Source organism: Ixodes scapularis, unplaced genomic scaffold (assembly GCF_016920785.2).
Source record: "Ixodes scapularis isolate PalLabHiFi unplaced genomic scaffold, ASM1692078v2 PGA_scaffold45__5_contigs__length_3442486, whole genome shotgun sequence".
NCBI classification, from domain to species: Eukaryota; Metazoa; Arthropoda; class Arachnida; order Ixodida; family Ixodidae; genus Ixodes; species Ixodes scapularis.
Genome location: NW_024609874.1, coordinates 1,339,735 through 1,355,912, shown reverse-complemented (window position 1 = coordinate 1,355,912; position 16,178 = coordinate 1,339,735). Strand labels below are relative to the sequence as shown.

General features: G+C 45.7%; 1 pseudogene; it reads left to right on the top strand.

Moving 5' to 3' along the window:
- Positions 1-1,202: 1,202 nt before the first annotated feature.
- The window catches only part of LOC121047572, a 30,422-nt pseudogene continuing 15,446 nt past the window's right edge, over positions 1,203-16,178 (top strand).

Below are 16,178 nucleotides of genomic sequence, written 5' to 3'. Positions count from 1 at the left end.
GACGTGTGGCGAAAGACTGTGCCGTCGTGAGCGGGACAGGCGGCGCTTGCCCTGTTTGTCGAGTTCACTCTCTATTTGCCGCCTCTCCTCCTCTTGTTTGAGACTCATGGAGCGGAGCCATCATTCTCTTTTTCGGCGTCGCTGATCATACTCCTCCGTGGCCACTTGCACGGTCCTGAGTATAGCTGTCAATGGTTGATGCTGCTGTTGGACGGTACGGTAGAAGTTGTCTTGGTTGCGGCTTTGTGCTGCCTGATGCGTGTCGGTGAGTTGTTGCGTGTCTGAAGTTTGACACTTTTTAGAGAGTCCTGCCATTGCAGATCTTTGCGAGCGGAATAGCTCGTTAATACGAACCTGGCGTGAGGTGCGAGAATGGTACGAGGCAGAGATACTGATATTGTAGCGTGCAAGTCTGCACCTCGAGGCATGCCACTGTCGACCTCATGGTCGGCGATTTTTGTTCTTGTCTAGTTTCTTTGTGTTGCTTTGTTCATTCAGTGAACTGCGATTGGGCGCGGCCGGAATTATCGTCAGCAAGGTGGTTTTTCTTGCTTTCAGTAAGCGCAGTAGCTTTGGTTGTCGTTGAGTGAATGTTGTTGGTGTTCTTGGTGCTCTTGACCGCAGTTGGTGCAGTCGGACGTTTCATTCGCGCAAACGGTGGCTTAGGAGCCGAAGCAGTGGCTGCGCAGATGCACTAGAAACCTGTGCCCGTACCGTTCTGCTTGTCGCGGGTAGCCCCAGCGTGTGACTTGGTGCGGGGGATGTGGGAAAGAAGGACTGATAAATTCATTTCCGCGAGAGCCCATAGGCCGTACGGTCAGTATGTCGAACAATCGGCATGCAGGACCTTGAAGAGTTTCTCTATAGTGTTATCCGCCTTGTACCCGTAAAGCACGCTGCGGGAGATTCCTTCTGTGGGAACCTGGAACGAGCGCACCTGGAGTGGTGGTCTGAATTTCAGTGGCATGGAGTTGACCCGGAGGACGAGCGCAAGCTGAGTAGAACCGAACGTCGTGACGGCGATAGTGTTAGAACGTCGACATGGCGTGGTGATGTTGATGTAGCTTGATATCTTAAAAGTAGGAGTCGAATGAGGTTTGCAAGTCTTGGGGGTCGATGCGTGTAACGTCGCATCGTCCTGTCGGTTGGAGCTTGACAATCTGTGTGATGGGCGTCGCTCGGGGTACGGTTTGAGATGGGCAATGGTTTCCAAATTCCCTAAGAAGAGTTCGAGGGTGAGTTCGACTGTGTTCGACTGGAAACTTCAGTAACGATGACGTAATTTCAGTTGGAAGGTGGCAAAACGCAGGCCCGGTGAGTCCGCGGCATTCGGCTAAAAGTCGTGCTCTTCGCTAGGCCCGACAAGAAACTCAGAGAAACTACGAAGAAATGCTCGGAGACCAGCCAAAGTGGGGTGCACGGGTTTTGCTGCTATTCCTAAATAGCTGGTACAAATTGCATGGTGTGAACAGCTCTGTTTTATAGAAAGAACGATCACATGGCCGGAGCGACGTGAAGCCTGGCCTCACATTCCGAGAATTAAACCCGAACTCCGTATTTTAATATATATATAATCTAATGTGAAATATACGACTCGCTCCTTCGATCTATCGTAACATATGTTATGCCGCTCCAGCCAACCGCATGCATTTAGAGTGATATAGTCGCAGAGAGCTTAAGGAACGCCGGGCATGGGTTCTTGTGCTAATGCTTCTTCCTTCCTAATTGGCTGTTAGGCGTTCTTGTTGCCTAATTACGCCATCTCATAGGCTGTGGAGTTATCATCAAATGTTCGGGACTCACCACGCCCTGCATCCATTAAGGCGTCATTGACGACATGCTTGTTTTAGTGCTGCTCTTCAGTTTAGACGTCTTTTTATATCTGCATTTGCAGGGAGGGTTTTGTGGGATATGGCAGTTTATAAACCTTACATGTTATGCACAGTTCGGTGAAAGTGTTTATGCGACAACTGAAAAAGAAGTGTTTATCCTATCGGTCCTCGGTCATATTTGGGGCGACCATTTCGACGATGGGCGTTCTCACCTAGACCGTCGTCGCGAAGTGTGATGCGGGTTCGGGATGAAGCATCGGGTGGTGTGACCATCACAGCCACGTCAGCATGCCGTATCACGTCATTTCCTTTTGCGACCTTCACGTAGACTACGGGAACGTTGCCAGCAGTTAAGATAGTTCTTCCAAAATAAATTGCGGCTCTTACGGTGGCCACCTTCTTGTCCTTTTGAAATGATTTCACGAGAATGCCGACATCGGCTGGTCCTTGGCGGCGTGCTGTTAAGGTCAGCTGCCACTGCCCTGACTGGAAGGATTAGGTGATATCAAAGCAAGGCGCATAAGAAAAACAAGTCGTCGATGAAGGCGCTATAGATACATAAAAAAAGCGAAAATATCAATCCCATTTTTCGAAGAATGTATCACTCCAGAAACAAAGAATCTATAGCTATTGAACAGTAAGGGATGGCAAATATTTCAGATAAAAAAGAGGAGTATGCTCCCAGGCTCCACTATCAAAACAATAGAAAAACCCAGTGCTGCCTGTCCGACTTCTACAACAAGCTCTACCAGGAAAAGTCAAAACAAACATTGACATAAAGTTTAGCACCGGAGTGTAATCTGGCGCCGGGACCACATATATTCTAAAAATTAAAAAAAAAAGATAAAATTCAAAATTGTAACAAAAACAGTAACGTACTTTGAGGAGTGCGGAACTTGTCGATATGTTTTTATGTCCCAACCTTTACAATTTCGAGAGTGTGAAGTTACAGGGGTACACTTAAAACTGCTCACGGGTAAGAATTTGAAAGCGAGTCCAGGACAACGTATAGGACGATGTCTAGGAAGACGTCTAGGGCGACCTTTAGCAAGACCTTAAAGACGACCTCTAAGACCACGTTTAGAACGACGCTAAGAGGACGACGTCTAGGAGGACCTCTAGGGTGACGTCAAGAACGATGTACAGGACGACTTCTAGGAAGTCGTCCTAGACAACCTTCTAGGACGACTTCCATGAGGTCGTACTAGAACGACTTCTAGAGGTCGTCCTAGAAGTCACCGGAGACGACGTCACGAACGACGTCTACGGTGACTTCTAGGACGACCTCTAGAACGACGTCGAGAATGACAGCGGGAGGAGGACACTTAAGGAGGCTTTGGTGTGTTTGTTTGAGCGGCCACGTTTGCCTATGGAAGCGGCCGTGGATATAAACGCTGCTGCCATTCTCGAGGACGTAGATTTAGACGCGGTCGCCTCACAGTCCATCGCACGAAGCACACAACGAGCAGAGGTGAAGTCCAAAGCGCAACCTTTGCACACGGCGCTGCGGCGGTTTTTTCACGCTGACGCACAACGGCGTTTGATGACATCACGCTGATGACGCTTGATGACGTGTTTTTGTGACCATCTTTCGGGCAGAACAAAGCCGATGCCGCTTGTTTTTCACGTAATGTAACAATTGAAGTCTTTCTGGAGGTGTAGGATGATGTCTAGGACGACCGCAAGGAAAACGCCAAGGTAATGGGACTAGTAGGGTCACCCATTGAGCAGCGCGTGCGGCGCAATCGCGTTTTTATCGGTTTTTCCGACGTCTTTTAGCTCGATGGGACAAGTTACCGGTGCTCCGTAAGTGCGACGCCTGAGGTGGCACGATTAAGTGGTAGTATTCCAAGAACACTTATTATAAAGTCAATATTTGCTTTACATCCTTTTTTGCTTCGTGTTTTACTTCCTTCTTTTAGCAGCAGCAAATTTTTAAATAAAGGGGTGGGAAGTTATATATATGCGGTTATCACTGCGTATTTATAATACTCGGCGTACTCGAGACGGTATTGTAACCCTCACTATTATCAGATTAATTAACTCATATTCGTCAATTACCTTTTTCATTACTGTAATTGCTATATGTTTATACTACAAATTTTTTGGCGGTTGTATGCAAAGACTGTTTCATTTTGTTCAAGCAGCGTAACCAGCCCGTATTCCCAAATATCTGCGCCCGAATTTTCAACATAACCCGACGGTTCTCCGCTCAATCAGGCAAACACACGAAAGTCACCCCTATAGCCGAAGTTTGCTTCATTACCCGCATAAAGGAACCAAATTCGGTGACGAATACCCCGGAACACCGGGCCGGTTACTCGAATTCTACAAAATGGAACAGTCGCAACAGACGACCGCCTCAAATCTTTATTTATATATACAACTTAATTACTACAATTAAAAAGTTAATTAACAAAATGCAGGTTATTATTCTGATAATCGTGATGGTTATATTTCCCTCTAATGTTCGCCGTGCCATATAAACACGGTGTAATAACCGCATTCATAGAAATCTTCCCCTTTTATTTAAAATTTGGTTCAGCTAAAAAAACCTATATATTATAGAGTAATGCTATATGCAGTCCGGAGTGCAGCTCGGCCGAAAATTGCTATATACACTACGTTTGTCTCGTATGAAATGAATGATCACAACGAGTTTTCTAACCGATGGCATAGCGTAGGACTTAGCGTGTCCGCTTCGTACGCAAGTGGACGCAGGTTCGAATCGCGGTGATCCTACCTTTTTTTTTTTCTTTTTCTTTTTTTCTTGAACGTTGTTTTGACGAGGCATTTGGCGATATTTATATTTCTTTGTTGCGATGAACACTAAAAAAAAAAAAAAAAAACACCAATGTTGTCGACGAAACTTCGCAGACTTCGCAGATCGGGGACAGCGGGGCTTGGGTTGCCGGCTGGACGCCGCGAAGCGGCGTGTACTGGTTGACTTTTCTAATTAGCAGCCGCATACTGTCGCCGCGAAGCGGCGTGAACGCAGGCGGGAGGCTGGGTTAACGAGCTCCCCAGTGGTACACGCGCAGTTCGAAAAAGGATGGCCCGAGCGGCATGAGCTCTCAGCGTAGTGCATATAGCAATTTCCGTCCAAAGTGCACTACGTAGTGCATATAGCATCGCTCTATATTATATGCGCATATATTTTGTTTCTTGGGGTAAGCTATCCTGACATTACTTTGTAGTGGGTGCATCTTAAGTTTATAATCGTGTACTGAAAGAACAAGCGTGCAGTGACACTGCAATCGCTTGTGCGTAAATAAACAACACGAATCAGTAATAATATAGGCCAGACCTGGGCAGGTGAAGATATAATAAGGAGAAAGGAAGTAGCTTCGTCATCCTCGATTAGAGTGCAGTCTGCACAAGTTGTACCACTCTCATGCTTAAGACGAGCGTCCAGTTTTCGTCCTGGTCTGCCTACAATGCGGACGGATGTTTCCTTCCCCAGTTCAAATGGGACATTGAACATGCATGTCAGCGTCTTCACAAATGTTTTTGATTCTTTCAGGAGCTGTACAAAGAAATAGAAGAGGAAACCTTACGTCTGAATATGTTGAGTCTTTACCCTAGATTTAAAAACGGTAAATTTAGTTTTATTGCGTTATAATTTTCCAAAGAAATCACAAAGTCCTTATCTATGGTGAGAACACTAGGTAATATAGAGAACATCTCAGAACAGTTCCCTTGCATTATTATGGTAAGTGGTGCCTGCTAACGTTGCACTCATCTCTCCCTCTCCATCTGTATAAATGCGATTCAAAATATCTTAAAAACGAAACATTATCCGCAGCGTTGTTGCGCTTTTCATCAAAGCTTCATCACTGTTCTACGCATTTTTGAGCCTTATTACATTTATTTTTTCGCCAAGATGAACGGCTAACACTCGCATGAGCAGTGCTCGGCTTGCATCTCGCGATTAGAACTATATATTTTAAAATAACTTAGGTCTATAAAAGAGACTACAGTGAAAATAGAAATGATCGGGACCCTACTTTCAGGTACAGCCTACAGACCAAGTTTAGAGAATGACAAGGTTGGGATTCTGCTGAGACTTATCGTCGAAGAAATCGATAAGCCCTGAGAAATATAAAACGACTCGCTCAGTGAAGCAGACAGGAATTGTTTCGTGCTCAAACATAGTTATTGCATCGTCATTTGTTGAGATGTTTTTTTTTTTGAGAATTCATTAGTTTGATATCGATAGTGCTCTTCTGGATAATAGTAAAACTGGATTTTGTTTGTGTGTGTGTGTGTGTGGTACTGGCTCCCCTGAAAAGTGCTTCACAATGCAAGCGATACACTTCCGAATAAAAGAGCACCGTAATATATATATATATATATATATATATATATATATATATATATATATATATATATATATATATATATATATATTTATTCTGTTGCTTAAAAGCTGTGTGTCTGGTGGTGATATAGAACCGCAATATTAATATGAAAACAGTGAATCGCACCCGAACAAACAGCGTTTTTTTATCATAGAACCGAATATATTGAGTAACATTGTGGAGAATAATTAAATATGCACGTGAACATCGAGGTGTATTATAACCCTGAACCTTACGGAACCAAGCGTGTAAATTGGAGTTCCCGTGCGTATTGCCTAGAAGCATTTACCAAGGCGCAGACATCAACAGGATCATTCTTCAACTGCGACTGGGATTATGCTAGAGATAAAATAAATAACTTTAATAACCGCACATTCTTAGAACACAGACCGATAAAAGCCAAATACTAAATATAATAAAGGAAGCGATGCACACCTGAGTTTAAATAATAACGCGTTTTCTGAAGTCGTCTCTTTTTTATCGGGGCAAGCAAGTTTGGTGCCTCCGAAAAATTCGTCTCGTATAACTTAGTGTGAAACTCCTTTAAGCACAATGTTCTAGATCATCTTTGGAGGGCCCCTTCCACACAGTGAGAACTAAAGTTATTCACTCACCAGCACAGGTTGCTGCCACTCCGGAAGATTTGAATAGACTACCTCAGTTAAGGCTTCTTCCAGTGCCATCTGTTGTCCATTTTTGACATCTCCGAAGAAAAAGGCTTTTCCACCTGTTTTCACTGACAGTCTGTAGAAGTCGTCAAATACCAAAGCAAAGGTGTGCAGGATGACATTTTTCTCTAGTATAACCGGGAAAGTATTAGCAGTGTTTTCGCTCCGATTTGATTTGGAGCCTAAAAATATGCACACTGATGCACCATCGGGCGATTCACCTTGTGACATTAAGACCTGTTGATTAGGAAAACATGTATAAATAGGCTTAATAAAGAGTCAAGAACTTACCGTCAGGGATCTCTCCACTCCGCAGGCGACGCAGGCATCGCCATCCGGTCTGAGAGACCTGATAACGTTCGCGAATTTTTCCCGTGTGGAAGGGCCAATGACATCAAGTGGGTGTTCAATGTGACTTCCCTCGTTGAGTGACACAATGCTAAGTCGATCTTCATCAGGAAATAAACTTCGAATCATGTAGAGAGTCGAACGTTTCACCAGGCTGAGAAATCGTGGCTCCTAAAATATTGAATCGGATTTTTTTATTTAAGGAGCTGCATTTACTAGACACCAAATACAAACCTTAAAAAAAATTTCTGATCGTAAAACCCCTTTCACATATAAATTCCACTGCTATAATCTATGTAGTAATGCCGCAAGTTCAAAATTGTGCGAGCCATAAATCTAGAAATAAATCAATCTTTATATTGTCGACGCTAGCTGTTCAGAAAGCGAAATAATTTCCGAGAAATCCTGGAAGCACTTCTAGTCCTTTTGTGTCGGAATTAAAAGCGTTTAAAAATACTGCGAAAAAAAAACAAACAGAATTTGGATTTAATCACTCACAATCGAGCTCGACGTATCAAAAACAAGTACAGTTCTCCTTCCACGCCCCTGGATGTGTTGAATCACGCGAAATACCACATCGGGTATGGTTTCAAGCGAAGGGCCTTGCAATCTGGATCAAAGAAAGGATGTGGTGTAATGAAATTGTTAATGAATAAAACTCTTCATCTTAAGACACGTGTCAAATAAATTAGGCTTACTCATAATAGTCGTCGCTCTCTCTGATAACAGCCCAGGTTGGTTTAGATGAGCAAGTTTCGTAATTAGAATTTTCTGTCGGTGAAATATTGTCATTTACTTTCTCATTGCAAAACCTGAACACCTGCAAAAAGGAGACATACCAAATTTTAAAACGAAGCTGTTATGCGCTAGGATCAGGAAAAAATACGTGCGTGGATGTCAACAAAAAACTCCCCATTGGTCGTGGCACGTATAAACAAATAGAAACACAAAAAAAGGGGTCAACCCGCGTCAGTTAGCCTTCCTCGGCATTAGAGGTCCTGATTCCTCGTTATCATCTATGGTCACCGACTTATCTCAGCCAGGAGTGCGCTGTGGCGAGGCTGAGGGCAGAAAGCACAGTTTTAACCTTCCTTTCTTTCGCTTCCGCGATGCTGATAAACAGACTTGGGCTCGATCGGAAATAAAGACAATTAAACCATAAAGTCTTGTACGTGTCTTCATCGCAATCATATGTAAATCGTATAGATGTATAGATGTCGTAAAGATGTCGTAAAGATAGGAGCTTCACTGGTCCTCCATCTTGACGGGAACTCGATGGGCTCTACAAGTTTTTTTTTCATCACGTGGAACTCAAATAGAAACCACATACGGTGTACACAGCAGGTACAATCTCTAAGTTGCATGAAACATTAACCTGATTGTGACTTGTATTATTTCACGTCATACAAATGACAAGCATGAGTTTGCCCCGTTATTTTTTTTTTAGATTAGAACGTACAGAAATTCGAAATTCGACATTAGGTTTCGCCTAATGTCGAATTTGTAACGTTAAATTAAACAAATTCTATAAATTTTCTCGTCTCTAGCTCTTTTGCAAATTTAATGCAACAGTTTACACTATTGAACGAAAGCATGTAGGAAATCTTTTCTCCTCAACAATTTATTCAGTAGTGTTGACGATTGGGCTAGTTGGTCATTCATATTAGCGGAAAACAAACAGCGCAAGGACAAGGACAGAGTAGAAGGCGGTAGACACACACAGCGCTGACTTACAACTGAGCTTTATTGGCACTGACAACCTGTATAAATACACAATTTGCCCGGCCCAAAAGCCAAGGAAAGAAACACAAGAGGAGGACTACACGAGTTCCTAGAGTCATCTGCAGGCGCCGTTTCTCTCCGATCTGAGTAGAAAAATACACTCCTTTTCCGTCAAGGCAAGTGACGGAGCACTAACACACTCAGAGCCCGATTGTCCAATGGCGCGGGCTGGGGAATAGAGTACTCTATTCCCCTGTCCTGTGGCCGAAGATACATAGGGCAGACAGGACATTGTCTTAATGAGCGTTTAAGAGAGCATCGATATAATGTGTCTCAGGTTGTGTCGGGGCACCTTGGGGTGCATTGCCGCGATTGCGGATGTACTCCGTTTTTTGAACGATGCACGGTCATCAGTAAACAAAAAGATAAACTGACACGTGAGATTATAGAAGCCCGCGCCATTGGACAATCGGGCTCTGAGTGTGTTAGTGCTCCGTCACTTGCCTTGATGGAAAAGGAGTGTATTTTTCTACTCAGATCGGAGAGAAACGGCGCCTGCAGATGACTCTAGGAACACGTGTAGTCCTCCTCTTGTGTTTCTTTTCTTGGCTTTTGGGCCAGGCAAATTGTGTATTTATACAGGTTGTCAGTGCCAATAAAGCTCAGTTGTAAGTCAGCGCTGTGTGTGTCTACCGCCTTCTACTCTGTCCTTGTCCTTGCGCTGTTTGTTTTCCGCTAACAATTTATTTTTACTGCTCCGCCAAAGAAACTGATCTGATATTTGAGGCTGTAAAAATATCAATGCATCTTTAGAAACATAATCTGTGTCAAGTGAGAGGAACTTGGGTATGTGATTTGTATGTCAAGATTTGCTCATCAACAGGACATATTGAAAAGACATCAGGTAAAAGTGACCTAGCGCACACCAGCTCAAAGCAGATGGAGCGAAAGCTCGCGCTGCAGAACCCAGCGATCCTGGGTTCAATCCCTGCCCCTGCCCGTTTCGATCTCGATGAGCATCGTACCGCGTGCTGTCGTGTATCACTGCTGCTTGGTGCACTCCAACGGCATCAAGCTAGAGGTTGTAGTGAACTGACTAAATTGCTCACCTACAGTTGAGAGATAAGTCTCCGGTTGAGACAAACTAACTTCAGGATGTACAAACATTGATCACAAAACCATAAAAAGACACAAGAAATAAAAACGCAAAACTTAATTTTACCTGGGAACCGTCGGTGCAGAAAAGGTGGCAACCGTCGTGAGAGGGATGTCCGGAGTCGTCAAGCAGTCCATACCGAAAACGAGCCCACTCCTGAGTTAAAATAAACACTGAAAAATATAATCGACGCATCATCACCCTTCGTTCTACACATACCTTATGTTTAGAAATAAACCTGCGGAGCGTCCCTAGATGTATGAAACCGGCGCCGCGCAGGCGCAATGGAATGCAGGCAAGAAGCGCGCCGTCCTCCAACAACCAACCATTGGCGTGCCATGTCGGCGTCGGTGCAAGTCCCCGTGCTCTTTTTCGCGTTGAAATTGTTGATTCTACGTATTCGTAGCAATATCTGAGTAAGTTAGTGACCTCAGTGAACGTAAAAAGATTTCTCTCTTTGGAAAACTTCGCCCGAATAATGTGATAGGCGGCGATCTACTCCACTTGGACTCCACAGAATGGAGGCTAAAGCTAGATTGACGTAATAAGCACACAGGCACCAAGAACAAAGAAATGTGAAATACGTAGAGCGGACACGCGCTAAACTCACAACTCACGTTTGATAAAGAGCGTATACAAAGAAAATATGTTAAAAGGGAACTCCTCCGATTTTTTAGCTACTTAATCCAAAGGCATCATCTGAATGAAGATGACTTCCTGATTCCGAAATGCTATCTCGTTCCTACAGAATTCCAGCTAATTAAAAAGACAACCGCATCTCAACATGGTGAATGATGTTGATTGGGGAGAAGCTCTGGTGGTGCTTGTCTGCGTAGACGCTGAGCCGCAGCATGCCGAGCCTTTCGTTCGTTTTCATCCATCTCAGAAAGAGAATGTGTGGTATGGAACGGGGTTATACACGCATTTGAGCATTTGAACGCAGCGTGACATGGATGAAAACGAACGAAAGGCTCGGCCTGCTGCGGCTCACCATCTACGCAGACAAGCACCACCAGAGCTTCGCCCCAATCAACATCATTCACCACGTGGAGATGCGGTTGTTTTCTTTTTTTTGCCCTACACGAGCACGAAAGCACGTGCTCACGTGCTCGTGAGCACGTGAGCGCGTGAGCTCACGAGCAGCAGCACGAGCCCCAACGCCGGACATCGGATGGATATACGGACATGGCTAGCCCCTAAGGAACTTCGCCCCTAAAAGTGATATTTTGTTCGCTGCCAAAACCAATAAATAGCCCTTCCCAAGTTTTCCCTAGTTTTTTCCGTCATCCAAACGTGGCATCACCGGCGGGCAGCGAGGCGCGCGGCCGACAATCGGGTACGCTTGCGCCCGCCTTTCTCGCGTCAGATAGCGAGAAAACAGGGGCAGTCGTGCTCTGATAATCTCTAGCTTAACATGCGTTGTGAAGCTAGAGATCTTGGCCTACGTGCCAAGACCTGTGCTTCGTTCTATGAAAAAATAAAACAACGGAAGCAATTGGGATCTTCAGACAACCGTTTTTTGCAACTCGGTGCGCTCAAGCCACGGCTCGCTAGTTTCGTGAAATTGCTACCAAACCCGCTATACTTTTATCAGAAGCTGGCAGTTACGCCTGTGAAGAAAGGCTGAACGTTCACACAATACATTCTTTGACAAATTACCCAAGTGCCACGGAGAATGTTCGGAATGCGGGTACAGATAACCCGCACGTTTGCGTTACCTGATGGAACGTGTCATTTCTTTAAGAATTTATTTAGAAAACTTACTGCTAGAGACGGCAGCACGTGAAACTAATCTTCTAATATGCACATGCTCCTTGGTGTTTAATTTATTTTGAAAAATATCTATAGACCATTCCAGAAGAGCGCTTCTGGTCGGCGCCATTTTCATCGTTCGTGCGTGTGGCGCGTGCTTTGCTCGCCTCCCAAAGCGGCGAAGATGCGCGTTCTGGGTTCTCATATAAAGCGTCCATGCTGTGGTTCTAGTAAGCAATAAGATGTATGGAATGGAATGAACCGCGTCAGTGTAGGCCAGATGTTCAGTAACCACCGAGCTAAACTTCAAGGCGCAATGAAAGGCGTGCAAAATATACGAGTACACTATCCATCCTCAAATAAAGTATATTTGCTCGAAGATATGATTGTGCGTAAAGTACAGAAATTGATCATCAAATTTTTAATTGAAAATAAGTTAACAAAAAGTGAAAGTCGTTTACCACTCCCTGTAACGCCGAATTGGAGCGCAGCTCTTGAGGAGGAGGAGGGAAGGGTATTGAGGGCCACGTGTTCTTGGGGGGGGGGGGGGGGGGGGGGGGTCACGTGACCCCCCCCAAGGGCACGCGACCTTGGTGGGGTCACGTGGGGGCAAACACGTGCCCCCTCAGAGGTCACGTGACCTCGGGAGGGGGTCACGTGACTCCCCAGGTCACGTGACCCCCCGGGTCATGTGACCAAAATATTTCCCCTAGATTTAGCGGGGAAATTTTTTCCGCTAGATTTGACGGGGAAATTTTTCCGCTAGATTTAGCGGGGTAATTTTTTCCGCTAGATTTAGCGGGGAAATTTTTTCCGCTAGATTTAGCGGAGAAATTTTTTCCGCTAGATTTAGCGGGGAAATTTTTCCGCTAGGTTTAGCGGGGAAAGTTTTTCCGCTAGATTTAGCGGGGAAATGTTTTCCGCTAGATTTAGCGGGGAAATTTTTTCCGCTAGATTTAGCGGGGAAATTTACTCATAATGCACCGCGCGGTGCCGTTGGCGACGCCAACGGCGACGGCGACGGCGACGCCGCTCAAGCCGGAAACGGGCGCCTAAGAGCTGCGCTCTAAAACTACTGAGAAATGTGTAATGACATTTCTCTTTTATGTAGTCGTCTTTTTTCTCTCGGAATAGAATGCAAGGTGCTCTAAAAGCCATCCACGAATACACGTGGCAAGGAGGTAGATATTGTAAGCTTTTATAAAATTAAACTTTTGCTTAACGCAGTTTCCATCAGCTGTAAATTTGCATGCCTCCCCTCAACGACATTAATCACTTTCATGGTTTTAAAAAAAGCTTTCCAGCGCTATATCGCATTTCGCCGCAATAAAATAAAATAAAGATGTTTTCGCCACATCTTCTGTGAGAAAAGATTGCACGCCAAGCACTTGACGAACCAGGCACCGACTATTTCGTATATTAATGGACCTAAACACCTGTTCCATGAAACTTTGTAATACCAGACACAAATAGCAATATGTTGAAATTCTTATTTATTTTATTTATTTATTTATACAGAATACCCACAGAGGCCCTCCGTATGAGAGTATTATACACGAGGGGGGGGGGTGGGCAAGGAAATATATAGTACACAGGTAGAACACAAAACTTATACAAAAACAACAGGAGAGCAAGGAATAAAAAAACCCTAAGTGTTCGTATAACTACGCACGAAGTACAGGGGGAACAGCGCACCCGAAAGACAGTCATTCCAGTCAACATACACAAAAAAAGAAAGACACTCGTACTCAGCGCTGACTGACAACTCACTGTATATTTACACTTTCTCCTCTACTATGTGTACTATATGCAAGGGCCAGGGAGAATAACTGGTCTTTTTTTTTTTCTTTAAATATGATGCTAAATAGTGAACTAAATTGAAATTAATGTAAGGCTAGGTAATCTAATTCTTAAATCTAACTCTTGAAAGTTAGACATATCTAGTTCAGTTGCAATGTGAGCCGCTAGGTTGTTCCAGTCGATTAGGGTCCGTGATATGAATGATCGTGCGTTACTAGAAGAGTGGGATGTGATGTGCGCTACTTTGAATCAATGATCGCGACGGGCAAAAATAATGGGTGGATTTTTTTAAAAAAAGATCGTGGTGAAGCATTGCTTGGAGATAGAGCTTGTAAAATAATTACAGACGGGCATGTTTACGGCGGCGTGATAGGTCATGCAACTCAGCTTGATTTTTGAATGCGGCGACACTGGAAAATGGAGAGCAGTCAGAGGAATTGAAACGCGCAGCACGGTTTTGCAAAGACTCGATGTTACTTATACTGTAGGTTTGCTCAGGATCCCATATGGCAGAAGCATACTGAATTTTGGGGTGGATTAGAGTGATATAAGCTAGTTTACATAAGTGAGCGGGTGCTTGTTTAAGATTGTGCTTTATGAATCCGAGGGAACGGTCAGCGGAAGTAGGTGTGAGATCAATGTCTAGACTCAGACTTGAACTTTGCTTCCACATTTCACTCCTCGTGTACAACAGATCGGCCGCTTGAGTGGAACTCCGAGATTAGCCCGAGTTAAATTCGATGTCCAATACGAATATAATGCTTGCGAGAAAAAGATACTAAAAGCAATTGTGAACAACAAATATGACTGCACCAAGTGTTGACTATACACGTTTGCAAGAAAGGCTCCTGTGCGCTGCCATTTTGAGCGATGCTGACGCCCCGTACCGTTTCCGCCATGCGGGGGTGTGCCAGGGGCACGTCACTGGGGTGCGCGATGACAAGATGGTGCCGTTTGCTGCATCGCCGATGGCTTACGTTAGCGGCACACTTACTGTCTCGGAACGCAGAATCGTCCCCTATTGTAGGACTTTCAGGGTTGGAGCTGACTTTATAACGATCGCAGCCTCTGTTCCTGCATGTTGTGGAAGCCAGAGCTGCCGCGAGCGCAGCCATCGTTGATGCAAAGGCCATGCGACTTTTGGCACATTCTGAAGAGAGCGCCTTGAGACTTTCGATCTTTTTGAAAATTTTCGATTTGTTACCGCTTTAGGCATTTTATTTAATTGTCCTTGCTATTTCGCTGTCGAAGACGACACGTGTATGTTTTTTAATTATTTTTTAAATTTTTTTTCTGCGCTTAGTGGTGTACGCTTCGGCGAGAGACGCTTGGCAACATTGTACGACAACCAGCGAACGTCCTGGCTGGAGAGTAGGTCCGCCTCACCTCGGCGCGCGGTTCGAGGTTAAGCCGGGATCCCACTTGCAAAGGTGTATAGTGGTAAAGTGTGCACTATTCTTCTTCATATATTAGCGCTCCTCTTTGGACGGATGTCTTAGTGGTCACAGCCGGCTTGAGTCTGCGCTTGTCGCTCTTAAAGGTTTTCTAGCTGCAGAAGGATACGAAACTCGCAGCACGTGGATACCCAAAAACCTACAGACAGTGTATAGAAGAGTGCAGATATCGTCTTTGAAACCTACACAATTGTCACGATCTTTCTAGAACGTGGACGAAGGGGGCCGAAGCACCGGCCGAGGAGAGACGACACGCAGCGTGGTTATGAGAGTGGACGATGTCTGACCGGAGCGGCGTGCGCTCAACGGTGTTTATTGGCGCGGTGAACAATGTTGCCCGCCGAGCCTGACGGCCACAGGCGGGCGGACTGGAGGGGGGGCGCTACATACTTGTCACATTCCTCCCCCCAGTTTGTTTCCTTACAAACAAAATAAATACACAAACAATGCACACGGCCGACACCGACTCGGCGTCTGGTCGTGCCAAGTCCTGGCCGGTCGATGGCGAAGATCACCCCGGCGAGTAGCGGTCAGGTGGCCTTCGCTGCCGCGTACTCCGCCTGGGCACTGGAGTCGATGTGCCAGGTGTGGCAACGCCGGGCGCTGCCTGAACTGGTCGCGCTCCACCCGGTGGAGCTGCAGGGACCGGATTTGAGAGTGGCACCGGTGCAACTGGTGCCACAGGAGTGGTGACGCTTGTCGCCTCTGGGGTGGGTGGCGCTCCGCTGGCCGCGACTGGTGCTGTTATTGGGCCCCTTGCAGGCTGGTCCTCTGAAGCGACGGCCGAGGGTGCAAGCCAGATCCCGGAGCGAGTCCTGACATGGTCGGCGTGCCGGTGCCAGGTGGTCCCGTCGGGCATGCGGACGAGCAGCGACGAGGCACTCGCTGGTGAAACCACACGCCCAGCAGACCAGGGTGGGCCAGGACGGAAGTTCCTGGCGTAGACCGACGCTCCCGGCTCCGGCAAAGGCCCGGGACGGCACCCTCGGTCAGCAGCCAGCTTCTGCTTCAGCTGCTTCAGGAGCGCCGTGGACCGGAGGTCTGGATGCAAGACGTCCAGGGGGGTGTTGACCATCCGGCCCAGC